Consider the following 17794-nt stretch of genomic DNA (forward strand, 5'->3'; position numbering starts at 1 on the left):
CAGAAAAGGAGAGAGATCAGCCACGGGGCCGGAGGAAAGAGAATGACGCGCGCCGCCGGCGAAGGAAAAGGAAGAACGAGGGAGGACTGGTATAGACCGCGAGTCCAAGGTCACGAATGCGAAGGTTATCGTACTCCTCTCCCACCCGGTCGAGCAAATTTATCGGGTACCGTGCGACGACACGCTCGCTTTTCCACGCTCGCAAGGAGGTGTAGGAGGGGGAGGAGAAGCAGCAAAGCGGAGGATGAAACGTTGACGAGAAGAAGGAGGAAAAAGAGAAAGAGGGAAAGACGGAAAGTATTTTTCAGCGATCTCGATACGTCAGGTTCGAAAATAAATTCCAAGTGAAAAACGTGTTGGTAGCTTCGAGCGAAAAACCGGCTGCGGTTATCATCAGCGAGAGAAGATCTAATAAATAGAATCGTTACGTAAACTCATCCTCATTCATCTTCTTTTGTACTTCTTGAGCGAGCTAGATACGGTCAAGAAGAGAAGGCGGCCGACAGCGGGAACAAGGCAGCGTGAGAGAATAAGGACGGGACGAGAAAAGCCGCAGAGAGGAAACGACGGAGGCAAGCCACGAGAACAAAGAACATCTGCTCGCGCGCTCCAGGAAACGCTTTTCAAGCTTCTACACTAGTAAGTCTCCGCGCGAGCGCGACCGGCGCGCGCCGTCTTCGTGCAAGAATTTCGATTAACTCCCGAGATAAAAGGTGAACGCTCCTGAGGGAAGCGTCCGTGGAGTCGAGGTCGCCGGAAAGCAGCGTTTAACATACCGAGGCCGAAGAAGTCGCGAGGAGCATAACGCGCGGCGACCGCTCCGAGCGTGCGGCAAACTCATCTACAGCGAATTCACGCCATTGTAAAAATCCACGTGTAGAAATAATGTATGCGCACGATATTCTTCAGTCGGATGAAATATCTTTGTAGCAGGAAACGTTACAGATACATGCGCGATATACTTTAATGGTGTACATGAATTTTCTCGAAACGCAGTCGAGCTTTCTTGCAAAGAAATAAATTCTCTTAATATTCTTTAAAACTTTTGAAACATGTAGATTTCATTTGTGTAAACTCGACATGATAACATACATTAGTAGCAACAAATTATAACAATAGATTTTGTACAAAGCAATGCAAAATATGATATTACAAGAGGAGTAATTGTGAGTTATTAAATTTATTTGCTATTAAAATTAAGTCTGTAATAGACATATAGTGTAGTTCAAACAACATTATGAAATTTACGCAAGTTGAATGAAAAGTCATGACTACGTTCTTCTTACTCGCTCACGTTCACAGTTTTGTGAAATAAAATTTACGATGTTAAAAACTCTGTTCTTATTCAGTATATAATTCCTTTTGCTTTATCGTCTGCCTTTTAACGTACACGCATCGATTGTTAAAGATCGCGCAGGAATGAAGAGAATATTTCCAACGGCCCTGTCCGTGTGACAAATCACACGCCACAACGGAATATAATGGTTAACTCTTGTCCGTGCGTGGGGATGAAGCGCTGAATAAAAAATGCGACGGGGATCAGGGAGAAGCGTAACGCAGAAACGTGTCCTTGGTGAGGATAATTCCCGTTATCGAGGTACCGTTGCATTTTCGAACGCGGATCGCAGCCCCACGGTTGAATGCACCGTGGGAAGGGGTGGCGGACGGCGCGTCTGGTTTCCACGGTAACGCTGCATCGACCGCCCCAACCCTTCGAACCAGGGTTGTTCCGACGAGGGTCGAGTCCGTTGCCACTCGTGGTGGTGGTAGCAGCGATGGTGGAGCGGAGAGAACCAAGGGGGATGGCAACCGCCCCTCGGGAACGGTAACCGTTGGTGCATCGCCCTTCGACGCAGCCTGCCGGTGCGTGCTTTTCTACGGGGTGATCGAAAAGAACCTTCCCAGGATGAAGTAAAAGTAATTACGAGAAATGGTAGGTAGAAGGCGGGGAAATGGCTGGGAAATTTTCCTCTCAAAGCCGGTATGATTCTCTTATAATCAAAGTTGCCTACGTTTCACAAAACTTGCAGTCCTCTCACCAATCCTCTAAACACCGTTCGATAATTTGTTCGTTCACGGAAATTGATTCTACAAATTTTTAATATTTTGTTATTCTTTTGAGGAAAAATATTTTCTGAATTGATCAGAGCATCTATAAAGAAAGAAATCCTGTAAAGCTACGAGACCGCTGAAGAGCGGAAGATCAAAGATGCTTATAGGCGTCAGCACAACCGCATCGGATGTACAGTCGAGAGCTACACATTCTTGTGTGTACATAGTACGGGCAGTAATTTCAATGTCACTGCCGGATGATTCTTCAGCCCCAAACGAGGGGAGCGGTCACCATCTGCCCTCACCACCCCCCATTTGATTAACGTTATTTCACTGGACAGGCGAGCATCGACCGCGATCGATACACGGCGCAGCGGTGGTGGCGGCGGCAGCGGTGACGGCGATATAGTCACGTTGCGAGCCGAGGAACAAGGAACGAGGAACGAGATGAGGCAGACGGAGCAGGCGAAAAGGCCATCGGCCTGCGCCGCAGACGGATTGGTAACGGCTGCGGCGCTGTGGTTATGGGAAAGGTGGGCGAGCGAACGCGAAGTGAGCGGGATGGACGGATGAGAAGCGAGAAATTTATTATACCTCGATTCTCCCCAGCCAAGATTCTCCTCAGACCTCATATTTAGCAAAAATATGTGATACGTGTCCACAAGAACAATAATCGAGAAATTATCGGTATGGATAAATATAGCTATTTTATAAGGACGTATATGTGCTGACACATAATCGATATTCTGTATGTGATTTGGGATATATTATATTTAGGCTTGAAAAGAGTAAAAAACTGGACGACTTTTCTAACGAGAGAGAGAGAGAAAGAGATATATATATATATGCAAGTTATTGATTATTCTAAACGTCCGTCAAAATAAAGGCAACGAGCAAAAAATATCAAATATTTTTATACGCAAACCGGATAAAGAAAGCGGAATTCATCTAGCAAAATATTCGAGAATTAAAGTTTAAATTTAATAAAACGTTACAAACAGGAAAAATCCAATATATATTCGCAGCGTTGTGTTGCTAAAGACAAAGAATTTTGCTGCGTTCTAAATGTATCTAAAAGGAAAAGGTACTTCAAGCTGAAGAGAGGAGTAGAATGAGACGGAAACCTACCAGACGCCAGATCGATCGTGTCTGCGTGCCGGCGTCGAGAACGGAAACGGAAGTGGTTGTAACGAGATCGTTTAGGTCTCCCAACGCACCGAAGGATTTCTAACGAGTGGAAAATTTTCGCTCCGAAATTAACATAAACCGAATGTTTTGAAGCAATGTTTTTTTCGACATTTATTTATTTCTTCTAATATGTCAAAATAAGATATGCAATTTCCAAGATATTTTCAGATATTATTAATATTATAGTTAACTTGCGCGATCAATTGCGATGTTTTGTATTATCAGATCGATCATTGACAGTTTAAAGCAAAATGCATTCAAACATGTTGATAGTTTTTTCGAAACGCTGGATGAAGCAACTATTTCCCACGAGTGGAAAAACCTTGGATTTTCTCTGTTATCAAGGTTTTAGACCGTTGAAGTATTTCGACCCCTAAAGTGCATTAACGCTATGCTTTCCGGAAGTGCAGGTCATTTCGCCGCGGAGCTTTACGATCGTGGAGATACGACGTTTACGCAAACGTTCCGTTTCGTATGCGGAATACGTAGGAGGTCACTGCACTGCGAACTTCTCGCTCGGGGAAGATTGCGCGAATTGTAAATTCAATTTGTGCATGAACGTTTCCACAGCTGTACAATTTCGTGAAGACGCGTACTGGTGTAAGTAATAATAATATACACAACTCTTGAAACAGCAACATTACAGGGATCAAGCAACATTACATTACATCATCGTTATAGCGGGATAGAATATCGATTTTATGATTTTTAATTAATAACGTTAATTACGCAAAACTTATAATTTGTATGTACTTGTGGCAATTTAATTTGCTGCGAATACATTTGAAAAAAGAATGACCAAGACGAAAGAGAAGATTGCTTATCGAACGTGGAAAAGCAAGAAAGTTACTATAGCCATTTCCAGCCGGTAGCATCGTTCTTGAAGTTCTTAGTTTGCGAGACCAGCGCTCGAGAGCAGTGTACCAGAGGAGGTCAGAGAGTGGAAACGAGCGGAATGACGCGTATATCAAAGACAAGGAGGGAAAGAGAGAAAGAGAGTGAATGAGTGAGCGAGTGAGAGAAAGAGAGAGAGTAAAAGAGAGAAAGAGCGGAAGGGAGGATGAGTGGAGGAGAGGTTCAAGCACCATTTGACCGGTCTCTGAATCATCGTTAAGCGACCGTTACACGACGGCTCGTTAAATCGCACGGCAATGTGGGTGGGTCGGATAAATCGCACGTCTAAGGGGCGCTACATTGGCAGAATTGTTTTCGCGCGCGGCGAAACAGCTTGTCGCGATTGGAATTGGCCGCGAGAGATTTCTCTCACGACAATGGTTTCCTTGCCGCTCAAACTTTAGCTAAATACTGCTAAACGGATCACTAACAATACATAATTTACCTGTAAATTTCTCGAAGTTTAAAAGTTTACAAGTAACTTTTTTATCTCTTAGTTATTAAGAATTTTAGCTTGAAAATCATGAATTCGTAAATAGTTTACACACATTACAAGGTATAAATTTTTTTTATTTTCTAAATTGATTGATAAATTACTTGCATCACGTTCCATTATAATATTATATTCTATTAGAAAGATATTTAAAAACAAAATTCAGATATAAATTCTTCGCATATTTACGTAAAATCTTTACAATCAGATAAATTAAAAATTGAGATAAGTGATACATAAGAATAGCTTGTCTCCTTCCAAATTGTAATGAATAACAGTCACTCCGAAATAAGTAATAGTATTGTATCGATCACCATGCATGACGACATCAAGATGACGTGTGAATGCATGACGTGGGAGAACGGAAGCCACTAATTTCAGAAACAAGCTCGAAGTGCTCTCCTTAAGTAAGATTTCAATTAAGACCATCAAGTAATTAACGTTGTTTCAAAAGTCTCGAATCGGTCTCGACCGGCTAACATCATGCATAATTTATCTTTGTCGTCAAACAACAAAAGATTAATTTATTCTGTGTACTTCAACATTATTTTTTAATCGTTGCTTGTATGTGTTAATAAAAATATATTGTTGCAGAAATGTGCAAAGTATGTACGATCCTTCCACAATGATGTTAATAATGCTGAACATTCGGACATTCAATAATCTTTCAACAAATAAGTTAAAGGAATAACAAAAGTCAGCGAAAAGACGCGCATACAGAATGATTCTTGCCCATTTGAGTCGCTGATGTACGAATTTACGGCAAAGTGGCGCTTTAGGATGTGTTTTAACACACGAAAGGCATAAAAAGCTTCATAGAAGAACAAGCGTTTTAAGCAACCGGGTCAGGGGAAGCAAGGAAAGATGAGAAGCTTTACGAGAGGCATCGACAAAAAGCACACACCTGTGGAACACTAATGATTACAAGCAATGACGAAGGAGATAGCTCGTCAAGTCTCGACAACACAATGATGATTTCTCTTCTATCCGGAACAAATAAAATTGATGGTGGATAATATAAAGAGATTTATACGTGATAAATTAAACGAGATTTTCCATGTACGTTTAGCCCTTACAAGATAATTCGAATCAAGACTAAGGTCCTGCAAATGACGACATAAACATGACGTGAATCAAATTGACTTAACTGACATTTCAGGAAATGAAACTCTTACTTCTCGAGCAAAGTACGGAGGAGTGTGGAGAAATGATAATAGCACGCGATGCAAGTCGCGTTTCCGCAATTAATGCGATTGCCGAGAAATTCAGCGCTTGGGCGCAGCTGCAATTTTTCCGACCCAACTTAACAATAACAAGTTTTATCGCCGCGTATAATATTTTCTCGGGGCGCGGAACGCCGGATTAAAGTGTTCTGACTTCGGGGCGGCCGAGCGTATCTCGGTTATTACTTTAATTAACATACGACGGCCGCAATGCTAATTGTAATGCAGTGTTCGCCGTGCGCGAACAGTTTCTCACGGTAAAATAATAATGAACGGTCCGCGGCCCGCGCACTTTGACGTTAGACGTTAGGATTACCTGTGTAACAAGTTTCGCTTGTTCCTTATTAAGAGAAGAGTTTGTGCAAGTTAACGGTGAATTACATAACTTGGCACTCGCGAGACGTGTGCCGACAGCATCGCCTTTGATAATTTATTAATTATTTCTTAACCAAAAAATTAAACGTGCCTGAATATTTAGATAATATATTTTCTGTCTCTCTTCTATTCTACTGAATTAATAAAGTCAAGTTAATTTCGATTTACAGGAAATTTTTAAGGAAATTCTGCTATAAAATTTACAAAAATGATAACGTGGCTTTTATATATTTCGAGAATTTTATATAAGTGATATTTCTTGCACAAGATATTTGTTCTTCCGTTATTAAGTTAATTTTTTTATTTTTCTATTTTTAGTATCACTTTCATCACTGCAAGGCTACAATTACTTCTTTTTTCTCGCGCTTGTCTCAATAACCATTGGAACTCGTGAACACGTGTCTCAACATTTTTAATACATTTATTAATTTATTACTTTTTTGTAAGCGAATTCCGGGGCGTTTTCTTGACGCCTTGAGATGCATTTTCACGAGGTGCGAACGTGATGAGGAATTTACACTTGTGGCATACTGAGCAGAAAATGCTATGTCGAAGCTGCATCTCTCGGTCTTGTGATCAATCTTTCAGCGATGGCCGGTAGCTCCTGAAATTTACTTTCGTGCTATGTTACACACCATCGGGTATACCGTAAAACGAAATGGCGCGGATCGTCCGGCTGCGGAAACATAAACATGGAATGCAATTTTAATGAGAAGAGATGTTGCGCACGCTGCTGCTTTGCGTGCTGAATTCCAAAGGATTATTAATTTATGAAAGCTCGTTCCACTTATTGGAAATGGGATCGCCTGGGGCTATTTTAAAGCACAGAAAATCTTTTCTCAGAAGCAGGGACTTTCTTAATTACCTTGTCCGCGTCACAAAAGCTTTTGAAATGGCTAGCTACTTATTTATGCATTAACAGCATAAGCTTTATGTGCATAATAATATCCAGATCGAGGAATTCTACTGCGATAAATTGTTCTTGTGTAATATAATGAACGATCGTTCAATGTTTTTCATTACAGTATTTCGTGTATATTCAAAAAATATTCATTCTTCGTTATTTTTAATTAGAGAGTGTAATTCTAATTTTATCGAACTTAATTAATGGTTTCTCATAGAATCGAATTTACGCTAAGATAACTATCGGTGCGATCGATTAACGACAATTCAGGGACTGGTTACACATTAGCGAACAACACGTCGATGCTATTTATGTGATATTCAGCTTTCTAAAGCGTCGTGAAAAGAGCGGAAATTATCTCTGACTCGTTTCACTGCGTCCAGGTTGTTTACAACGACGCACGTTGTGTCAGAGACATCGATCGATATGCTGGGTACGTACCAGCTGATATATATAATGTTAAACGAGAGTGTAGCTCATTTATTTATAGCATTACGCAATGTTCTAGGTTGCTCGAGATAAGACGGTTTCTGCGAAAACCGTTGCAGCATATTCTTTTCGCAGGTTGCTATTATTATATTATTATTGCTGTTATTAGATTGTTATTATTACTATTGCAATTTGTTGCAGAAATACAAGGCAATCAATAAATTTTTTAATTTTTTCGAAGCGAAATTATGGATATTATAGATCAAATAAGAAAACTGCTAGCACTAGCTTTGTCTTTCGAACAAATCACGATGATGTATCCCAATTGATATTTCTCATTTTTTTTAATAAAAAAATTTTGTCTGTATTACACAGAGAGAATATGAAAAATTACATTCCAAGTTAGTGTCCCAAGTATTCGAGATTTCAAGACTCGAAGGCATGAAGTGTCGTAACGTTTGAACCAATCGAAGTCTCAGGCTTTTAGGGTTTCAAGGTTTCGCAGCAGTTGTCATCGATGTCAAAGTTTCAAGATTCCAAGATTCTAAGACTTCAAAACTCTGGGATGCCGTAATGACTTCTCTTACTTCAACATCTAATATTCCAAGATCTAATAGTCCATGATCTAATACTCCAAGATTTTTACTTTGCAAGATACAAGACATGATTATGCTTTTCGCTACCATAAAACTAAAATTTATGCACTCTATAAGCTCGTGTTCTACACAAAGTGCACGCTAATTCTTTGCATGTTAAAATAAGTTTGAATTTTGTGCAGCAATCAATATAAAGATGCTAAAAATATCGTTATCGAAAGAAAGTTCGCTTTCCAGGAGTTAAAAGATGTTTATAATGTAATTAACGTTCCTCACATACACACAACACGCCAATCTTCCATGATGCACGATTCATCTGTCAGTGTTAAATGCGGTATCATCCATCGCATTCGACCAAAAGGCTAGCCCGAATTCAACCAGGTGGGAATCGATAGAGGCTAAAATTAGCTTGGCGCACTGATTGGCGAGAAAGCCGAAGAGCCACGGGAACGAGATCAGCGTCCGTTAACAGCACGGGATTCCAACGATCGAAAATTGGATAAGAGCCGTTACAGTACTTCTAAAAAGTTCTTCACACGATTTGACAGCTCGTACATGAAAGGAGCAAAATAAGTCTAGATCGGAATTGAGGAACAAGTTTCTAAAGTTCCCTAAAGAGGAAATAATTACGATAATATCCTACATCGCAGAAGCATAAAAAAACAATGTAAGTTTTAATACACTTAAAAGCTATAATTTCTGAGTGCAAAACTTAAATATTTTCTGACAAAGCATAAATAATATTAACTTGAAAATATAAATATATAAAAAGATAAATAAGCAATGTCGAATGCCTTGATTGTTAGTGAGCATCAAAGATAAATAAGTATTTTATTTTTCTCGGTATAAATATTTTTAACAAGGATAAAAATAAACGTAAAGATTGTCGAAATATTTTTTACTTCACAAGAACATTAATACTCGCTTCTTTAATAAAAAGAGGAGCGAATTTGCTTCCCTTATTACCAGAGATGTAATTACGCTCTAAAAGAAATTTCTTCTCAAGCTGACTCTCTATCAATGTTCATTATCATTCAGACAGCGACCACGGTCGGAGAAAATTTTATTTTTTGCGGTCGCTCCTACGTCTGTGGGACGAGCACTGCGGTAGAAATAATTAAACACTAACGATGCGCTCCTTTCTATTTCTATTTCTTTCTTCATCGTCTGCGGTAGAGGGCGTCACGACGACCGGCGCCGCACGCGCTGACACGTCGTCCACGCGGGGACAAGAGAACGTGTACACACGCGATCTCCCATACGATCGATATCATTATCAGTATTGTCGGGTTCAGAGATGCTCACACCTTTAGATGGAATTTTTTTGTCCTTGGATATTAATTTTCTATTAATTTTCCATTAACTTTCTCCGTAGACATAATGCTATAAAGCATAATGATATAAAGCTAAAACTTTTTGTAATTTTGTGACACAAAAGAGGTAGTCATGGTACTTAAATTAAGTTACACGTTTGCTGAGAGGAAAAAAATCGAAAGCGTCGAAGAATTCGTAAACGTATGAGCAATAAACTTGCGACGTTCCGTACGAGCGGCTATAACTCGTGCATTTTCAATATTTTTTGAGTTTACGCGAGATGCAGTTTTCAGCGATGGATAGCATCTTGTTCACGTTCTTCACGATGATGCACAGCCTCGAAGTGCATCGTGACCTTCCTGCTGCGGCTTAAACGGCCCGTATACTACTTAGCGTGTCGTTTTCACGCGGGTACGTCCCTTCCTCACTAAAATAAGCCCGTATTTTTAGAATGCCGGTCCGTATCGCGTAGGTGCTGCTTTCCCTGCACACATGCCACAGGTCCAAAGATACATCCGCCTCCCTACGTGACCTTCGATTTTCTTTATTCGAACCGCCTACGAGCCCTTTGATCATGTAAATCACCGTGAGAAATTTCATCGTACGGAGAAACCCACACGCGAATCCTTCATTCTCTCTCGTCATCTTGATTCGACAACAGCGGACATGGCTGATTAAGGAGTATTATTATGTACTTTAATATCTCCGTTGAATTAAAATAATAAGAAGACAATCAAACATTAAGATAATAATTTCAAAGTAATTTAGTTTAATTAAACGTTATGAATTTCGATGATATATGAATACGAAAAATACTTCTCATCCATTTTGGCAAAACCGATCGTCAGTATTAAATTTATTTGCATTATTCCTAAAACGAAATTAAGCAAATTATTATAAATAGAAAATAACAGTTTTTAAGATACACGTGAGGGACGTAAAACTTTCGTGTAAAACAAGCTTTGGATTCTTTTTTTATTCTCGAGGCGTATCAACTCTTCTGCTCACTATTCCATGTTATCGCACAATTTGCATAAAGCCACGGGCAGCATATGCCGCGGTATCCTAAGCACGTATTAACCAGCGGGCGCAAGATTAATCCGGAAATACTGCAGCAACGCGGCGGCGATTTACGTATTTATATGCCTCCGCGAGAGGTATCCGGCAGGAGGCATGCACCTTGCAACCAGCAACTCGCAACGATGAATTATCGCCGACCGACGCGAGGGATCGCGTGAGTCACTCGAGTAACGCGAATTGATAATAAGTTATGGTACACACATGGTACATCGCGTTCGCGAACCTTGTGTAAAGAAATACCACGGTAGGTGTCTAGCGAATCGATCCGAGCTATTTGGATTCCGGAAGATTTGCGAGGAAACAACGGCTTGATTCCTATCCATGTATATCGCCAAACGAACACGAAACATGCGATATTGCTTTTCCGTGTCCTGCATGTATGTGGAGTACATCATATCGTAGCTTCCTTCATCTCTGTGAACATTGCTTTACAAGTTTGCAGCTGGTTCATGCTCGGCGTGAAAAAGTTACATCGGAATAATTTAGTCGGAGCTGTTCTTCGTCATGCAATCTGACGAAATGCGTCAAAAATTCATCGGTCTTTGATAAGACTTATTCTGGCGATTTACATTGACGTGTATTCGCTATCACCCGGCTTGTGATTTATACTGTTACATGATTATTGTCAATTCGATTAAGTTGCTTGAGATGACAACCGATAAAACACTTACACTTTTATTACTAAGGTCATCAACGTATTATTAATGGTTTTAGAAATAGATTATTTATTTTCAATTAATCACGTCAAAAGATTTTACGATGAAAGGTAGCGTAATATTGCACTCACTCATGACATTATCATTAACGCAACTCGTTAGAGTGAAAAATAACTTTTAATGCGAGTTTAATTTAAATTATAATGAAGGAGATGCGTGTCAAGTCCTGTTTGCATTAAAGCTCCATATCGTGGAGAATATACTTGAATATGATATATCGAATCGTTGTAAAAAAACCTTTGAATTACGACTTGAATTATGGTTAACGTTTAATCGTTAAAAGTTGAAAAGTCTACGTTCATAAAGTTTGTCACGCGTTACAAAGTTCCTCGAGATGCGATAAATTACGTTCAGCTCACATAGTATGCAAATTAACCAGGCATTGCCAACCGATTTATTAACATATCCGCGTCTGCCACATCACCGGAGATACTTATTAGAGACCTAACGGCGTTAGGATAACCCTTTGGATAACCTTCGCGATGGTAACATTCGGCATTAATTGCGAGATTAATTGCCTTTTACGAGGTGCAGATATACTTGCAGGAAGACAGGGGAATAAAATCAGAGGGCCTGCCAAGATTATAAAATCATTTGCAAGATCTAGCAACCTCTGCGGCGATTCACCTCATATTTGCAATAAGAATGACATGAAAATTGGATTTTACATCAACAAATAAAATCAGAAAATAGCTAAGATTATGAGACTAAAGACTATAGAGAGAAAGACTATCTTCTTGCAGGATCAAAGAAAATAATGTTTTATAATACTGCAAAGTGTGATTGATTATTCGCAGAGTAATGGAAATTTGTCGAAATTTTTCAAACTTTGTCCAATTTTCGCAATCAAAAGTCCCTTTTATAAAGAAAAAAAATGTAAGATTTTCCTTTATAGAGTACAAAACAATGCATCATTGTGAGTTAATATAAATTGCACGAGTTTACGCATATTAGAATCGAGATGTGTATGCAGCGTGACAATGAGAGAAAATAAATGACAATAATTATTTGTTTATGAAACTCGCGTTGGAATAACTTTCTCTGATGTAAAAGATATCTCGTAATATAAACATTGTGATAGCGTGCAGAATGAGACTGACATTTATAAAGCACTCTCAGGTTGCTCTGAGAGATTGCCGAGCATTCTTCGAGATTATGATGCAAAGTCGTAAACAGCGAGCTCATACTGACAAGCAGCGTAAAAGCCTATATGTTACCTACAAAATATAATACTCGTAATCTTATGGCGGCTACTTACGAAATTTATGGCTTCACGGTACTGTACCAGGATATCATGTCGAATGTACTCACCTGAAATAAAAAAAATTATATTTAATATAAATGCATAATTTTTCAAGACACGTGTTGTATTATTTTAGGGGATGCCACGAAAAACGAGGGGATAACCGATCGATATCGGTGACAATAGGATCAACTAGAGACCCTGTAATTAGAGGGTCTCTAGGATCAACGTTACAATGGCAGCTCGATAGTACCCGAAAAGATGTGCGAAATAAGCCCTTTTGCCTACCTCCGGAACTCTCCCGCTTAGTATACCATCCTCTGGATCCCAAAAACGCGAGAGAGGCGGACCGATGGTATCGAGGGTTTTTCCGACCGCCGGAAAATCAGCCCTCGCCCGAGGGGAAGTCGCACGAGAACAAATGAGAACTGCAGAACTGCGTATTTGCGGACTAACGGGGACATTGTCGAGGCTATCGCGTATAACGGCTACAGGAATCGCAAATTCTCTGACGCGTATCTGAATTGCATTAGAAATGCAAATTAAACTGTTTCAAACAAACTAAAGTGACCATAAAATCAAAAATGGACAGAACTGTAAGCATGAGTACGCATTCTGTAAACGAATATTACGTCGAACAAAAAGATAAAATTTTATATTTCATTAATATTTCGCGTAATTATACTGTAAACGTATATGCTAAAAATATCATCTTTAACACATGTGTTACTTCATACACTAAAAAATATAATTTTTAATACATGTGTTACCTCGAAACAATTACAGATTATTTGATATCGATTTTGATATTTGATATTCATTTGATAGGTAATTTTATTGTCTGATCTGATCGAGGTAGCGCGCGAGTAATGAAAAAGAAAAAGAAGACGAGAAAAAGGGACAAAATATTTTGCATCGCGCAATACCATTGTCGGATCTCAACAGATAGCCGGAAACACGCAACGAAGCGAAACTTCCGGCGAAACCGACACCCGTGTGGCGTACGCGGTGTGCGAACAAAACCGCACAAGAATTCACCGCGGTCGATACGCGTTCGCGACGAGGATATTAAGCGACGAAGTAACGCGACAGAAATACGACGCAGTCGTGCAAAATTGACCCGCAGGCTGATGTTAACGTATTTATGCAAACAACTGGTACAAAATAATTTGTCGACGCTTCAACAAGTGCTGCTCGTTATTTCCACTTTTGGTAGCTTTACTAGTAATTTAGCATTTGTCCATTTGTGACGTTTTTCAACTTGTAATTACTAGCATCGGTTATAATAATAACAGTGGATTTTTGCATCTAAAAATACAACGTGCGTGGAAACAAACGTCTTGAATAAATTTCCACTTTTATTAATTTCCTTCCATTATTCAGTCGCTCCATGTTCTCCAAGTTCTCCGTGTACTTTCGCGTGAGAAAGATTTTACGAGCGGACTAGCAGACCGTTCTTTTCCGGGCAAAACGAGACTATCCTGTCGGTCGTAACGATGGAAAGTGTAACGGCGGGATCGAAACTTTGGAAGGGTGCGGAAACGAGGGGAGGTTGCGTAAGTTAATTGCCGTCATTCTCATCAATTTACTTGACGCACCTGGCGTAAGGGAACGACTTATGGCACAGTCGTAAAACAGCGAATCGCGTATCGCAATCGTTCGATGGGGTATTCAGAGACGACACGACATGGTTTGGAAGTGAGCCAAGGACGTGCAACCGTGAAATTCGCAGGTGCGCGAACGGCGAGAATAGAGAAAGAAAATTGTCAAAACGCCATCAACGCATGTAAAAGTATTAACGTGTGGCGTAATGCATGTAAACTGAGGTACTGATTTAGAGCAGATGATACAATTAATTATTTAGAAAATTTTCAGAAAATTATTCAAACTTGTTCTCTTTTACATTTTTTTTACAGATAGCAATCAATTGTGATCAGATCGTTATACAATAAGTCTTATAATCCAAATTAAGATTTTAGGAACATGAAATTCAATGTGAATATGCGAATATTTCGCAATTTTAGTCGCAATATTTCACATTAGTCGCGGACACATGTTACAATTTTTAATTTGCATCGTAATGATTCAGTAAGTTCTGCTTTTTATCAAGAAATACACGATTGTCCTAATTTGGTCATCTTGCGACACGAGACTTATGGATTCATGCTTTCTCATTAAAACGGCGATCTGACAAATCCTGGGAAAACGCTGATTGTGCAAATCACGTAACTTTGCTGACAGTCTAAAATTTCCGGATTTACGTCGTCGTTCATGCAAATCTACCAAAAAGCATATCCCCTGTCTGTTTCCAAATTGATATTTCGGTGTTGCAAGAGTTTATAATTAACACGACGATATTAAACATACTATCTCTCTCTCTTTCTCGATTCAATTAGAACTTTATCAACGTGTAATTCGCGGATTACGCTTTTTGGGTGAAAAACAGATCGCGTGCAACGTTGCAACTAACATTCGCGACAGCAGCCACGCATTAAGCACGACGTGCGACATTACGGGCGATCAGTCACTGTTATTAGCTAATTAAAAGTTATGTCGATCATGTAGGACCTGATTTTCAGTTCTGCATCGTCGATCCGACGTCGTATGAATATTCCACGCGCTGTTGCAAATTGTTTGGTAAAGCTGACATAGTGTGCCGTCGGCCTTTCGAAAATCAAGCGCAACAAGCATCACTTTGATCGATCTACTGCTAGTAAATTACGCGCAGGTTAATACCAAAAATCAGTTGAATAATTCATAAGTGATAAATTCGTTTCTTTTTTTCGTTAGGAAATGACCTGTCGACTAAATTGCGATCACGCGATTATTTTCATCCACTTATTAGATATTAATACAGTAAATACGTTACAACTTCCCTCCGATTCTCCGAACCATTCCGTGATTCAAGCGTTGCGATAATTCCGTTAACGTTAACAGCTTTTCATACTGTAAGACTGCACTGTGATACTGGCCGCGGATGTAAATTTCAGCATGAGAGATTGAATTAGATCGTCACGACGACAGTGCGATCCCGATTCATATTGCGTCTCGGCCGCGCGAAAATTCTCACGAAGCCAGTGACCTCTTGACCTACCTCGACAACGGTGAGCGCCCTTTCGCCCTCCCTCCGTTCCGACATCGGTTTCGCGATGCTTCTATCACGCCGGGGACTTTCCTTTGCAGTTCGATAGGACAGCTGCTGAACGAAACGGCGATAACTACGACCAAGGAACGCTATTCCGTTTATGCATGAGAGAGAAAGAGAGATGTGCATGTCTCTCCGTGTATTCGCGAGTACAGTCGACTTCCCGCGCGATATCGTGTAATATTCAGATGGTCCTGCATGCTTCATTCGAACTCGCATCATTGCTCGAACAATCGAGATGAAAAGCAAGACATAATTTGGATAATTTAATCATTTGAAAAAAATATTAGAATAGAATATACATTAAAATAATGTATTAAATAAATTAGAAAAAATGTATTAAAAAAGTTAAAATAATGTATTAAAAAAAGATATGAAAGAAGATGATAATAGAAGTTAGCGCTCAGAGATTAAAATTTGGGACGCTATTAAATGTCAATTTCTTTTATCAAGAATAGTGAAAAAATAGTTGGTGGTATCAAACTGTTGCTACCATCTCCGTTTTCTTATTCTTACAACGGCGATAAAAACGTGTTAGATACTGCGCAGAGAGATCGACACAATTTTCACTTATATAAAACTTCTTGCAGACTTTTCCTGCGTACGTTGCAACGCGAGAAAGAAATTTGCAACTGATGTCGTGAGGCGGAAGTTGCCTCGACAGCACCGCTGTTCCATTTCGTTTCTTTCCCAGGCTTCAAAAAAAAGAAAGAAAAATGAGGGAAAAAGGAAAGATAAAAAAAAGCGACGAAGGGAAACGACGAGCAGGTGTCGCTGTCACTTTCAAGCAACGCGAGTCTTTATCTGTGTGAGCGTACATGTACAGGATACACGCCACAAATTTGAAGTTGTTGAAAAGGACCGCTCCGACATATGCCAATTTTTAGTTTCCCGTCGATTCTCACGATCGGCAACGGATCATGCTCACCGCTCGATTGGAACTCACGGAAACTGCCTCTTGACGAGAAAAATAAATATCGTTAGTTGCCCTGTGGCGAGGCAAAAAAATGCAAAGTTATAAAACGCTACTAATTAGCAAAAAGGAAATATAAAATACACAGTAAATCGCTCTACACAAGCGAAACCGTGTTCCCAGAACGCTCTAGTCGAGAAGATTAGTCGTTAAGTTACACGATAAACGCCACTTGACAAAGTACGCGACAAAGTACGCAAAGGTTTTGCTCTTTATTAACCCGGCTTCGAGTTTCTTTTGCGAATCTTGTAGCAGGATCGTTTCACGCGTCATTGGATGCACGGCGTTTCTCTGCAGTGATGCCAGGATAACGAGCGGGGCCACCAGCCATTACCGATTATTACGAGCCAAAGTTAGGCATCTCAAACTGGCGTTTACGGACGGATAAGCCGAATGCACGCGGATGTACATAACGTAAGAGCGAGACTAACTATACTCGAGGCTGGATACGTCCGGGCCTGCAAACGCTCGAGCGAGCGTTTACGCGTTGTCGCGCTAACCCCATCGGAGAGATTACGGGCTGCAAGCATCTCGGGCGGGATTCGATTAAGGACGGCAGCTCGAGCAGTCCGCCAAGAGCAAACTGCAGAGATTAGATCGGGATTGGTTGCCGAGGATTCGAAGGACTGGCCCGTCCAAATCCACGTCGAGCTCTGGCCGCGAGCTGATTGAGTCTTATTGCTCTGCAAGGTCGAAGAGTCCAGTTGAATCCGTCTAGGGATATTCTATGTCAACGTGCACGATGTCCTAATATCATCAGATGTACTACTATTAGTTGTCAATTCTATGTGATGTTCAAGCTTTAAATTGTACTTTTGCTGAATCATTTTTATAAAACTAGTACTGATAAATTCAGGTTTTTAAATGTATCATTTTGTTGATAATAAAATCTGTATGATCTGTAATTCGCATGAGAAGAGAGGAAATCGACAAATGATTTTATGATTAAAGTATATAATTAAATGATTATAAGAAAAATGCAAATCTTCATAGTGCAAAAAAGATAGAAACTTATCTTTTTGCTTAAAGTTATTTAAATTAATCGATTATTTCAGAAATTCCACGTTAAAACATGGAAAGTCGAACACTTAAATGCTCGCAACACGAATTGCACGTAAGAACACGTAAACGTAAAACGAAACTCCTGATCGCGTTCGCGAAGTTGAAAT

General features: G+C 39.9%; 1 protein-coding gene across 7 annotated transcripts in view; it reads right to left on the reverse strand.

Annotated features, from left to right (window-relative positions):
- LOC105277165 (brain tumor protein) overlaps positions 1 to 17794 on the reverse strand; it is a 95352-nt gene that overhangs the window by 31526 nt on the left and 46032 nt on the right. For 3 of the 7 annotated variants that reach the window (XR_002193116.2, XR_002193115.2, XR_893555.3), the window contains one exon: positions 4707 to 12575. The exons of the other annotated variants lie outside the window; for them this stretch is intronic. The gene's annotated coding sequence lies outside the window, so the exon portion shown is untranslated. Of the gene's footprint in view, positions 1 to 4706; positions 12576 to 17794 lie in introns of those variants that run through there. 7 annotated transcript variants of the gene reach the window in all.

This window comes from Ooceraea biroi, chromosome 3 (genome assembly GCF_003672135.1).
Source record: "Ooceraea biroi isolate clonal line C1 chromosome 3, Obir_v5.4, whole genome shotgun sequence".
NCBI lineage: Eukaryota > Metazoa > Arthropoda > Insecta > Hymenoptera > Formicidae > Ooceraea > Ooceraea biroi.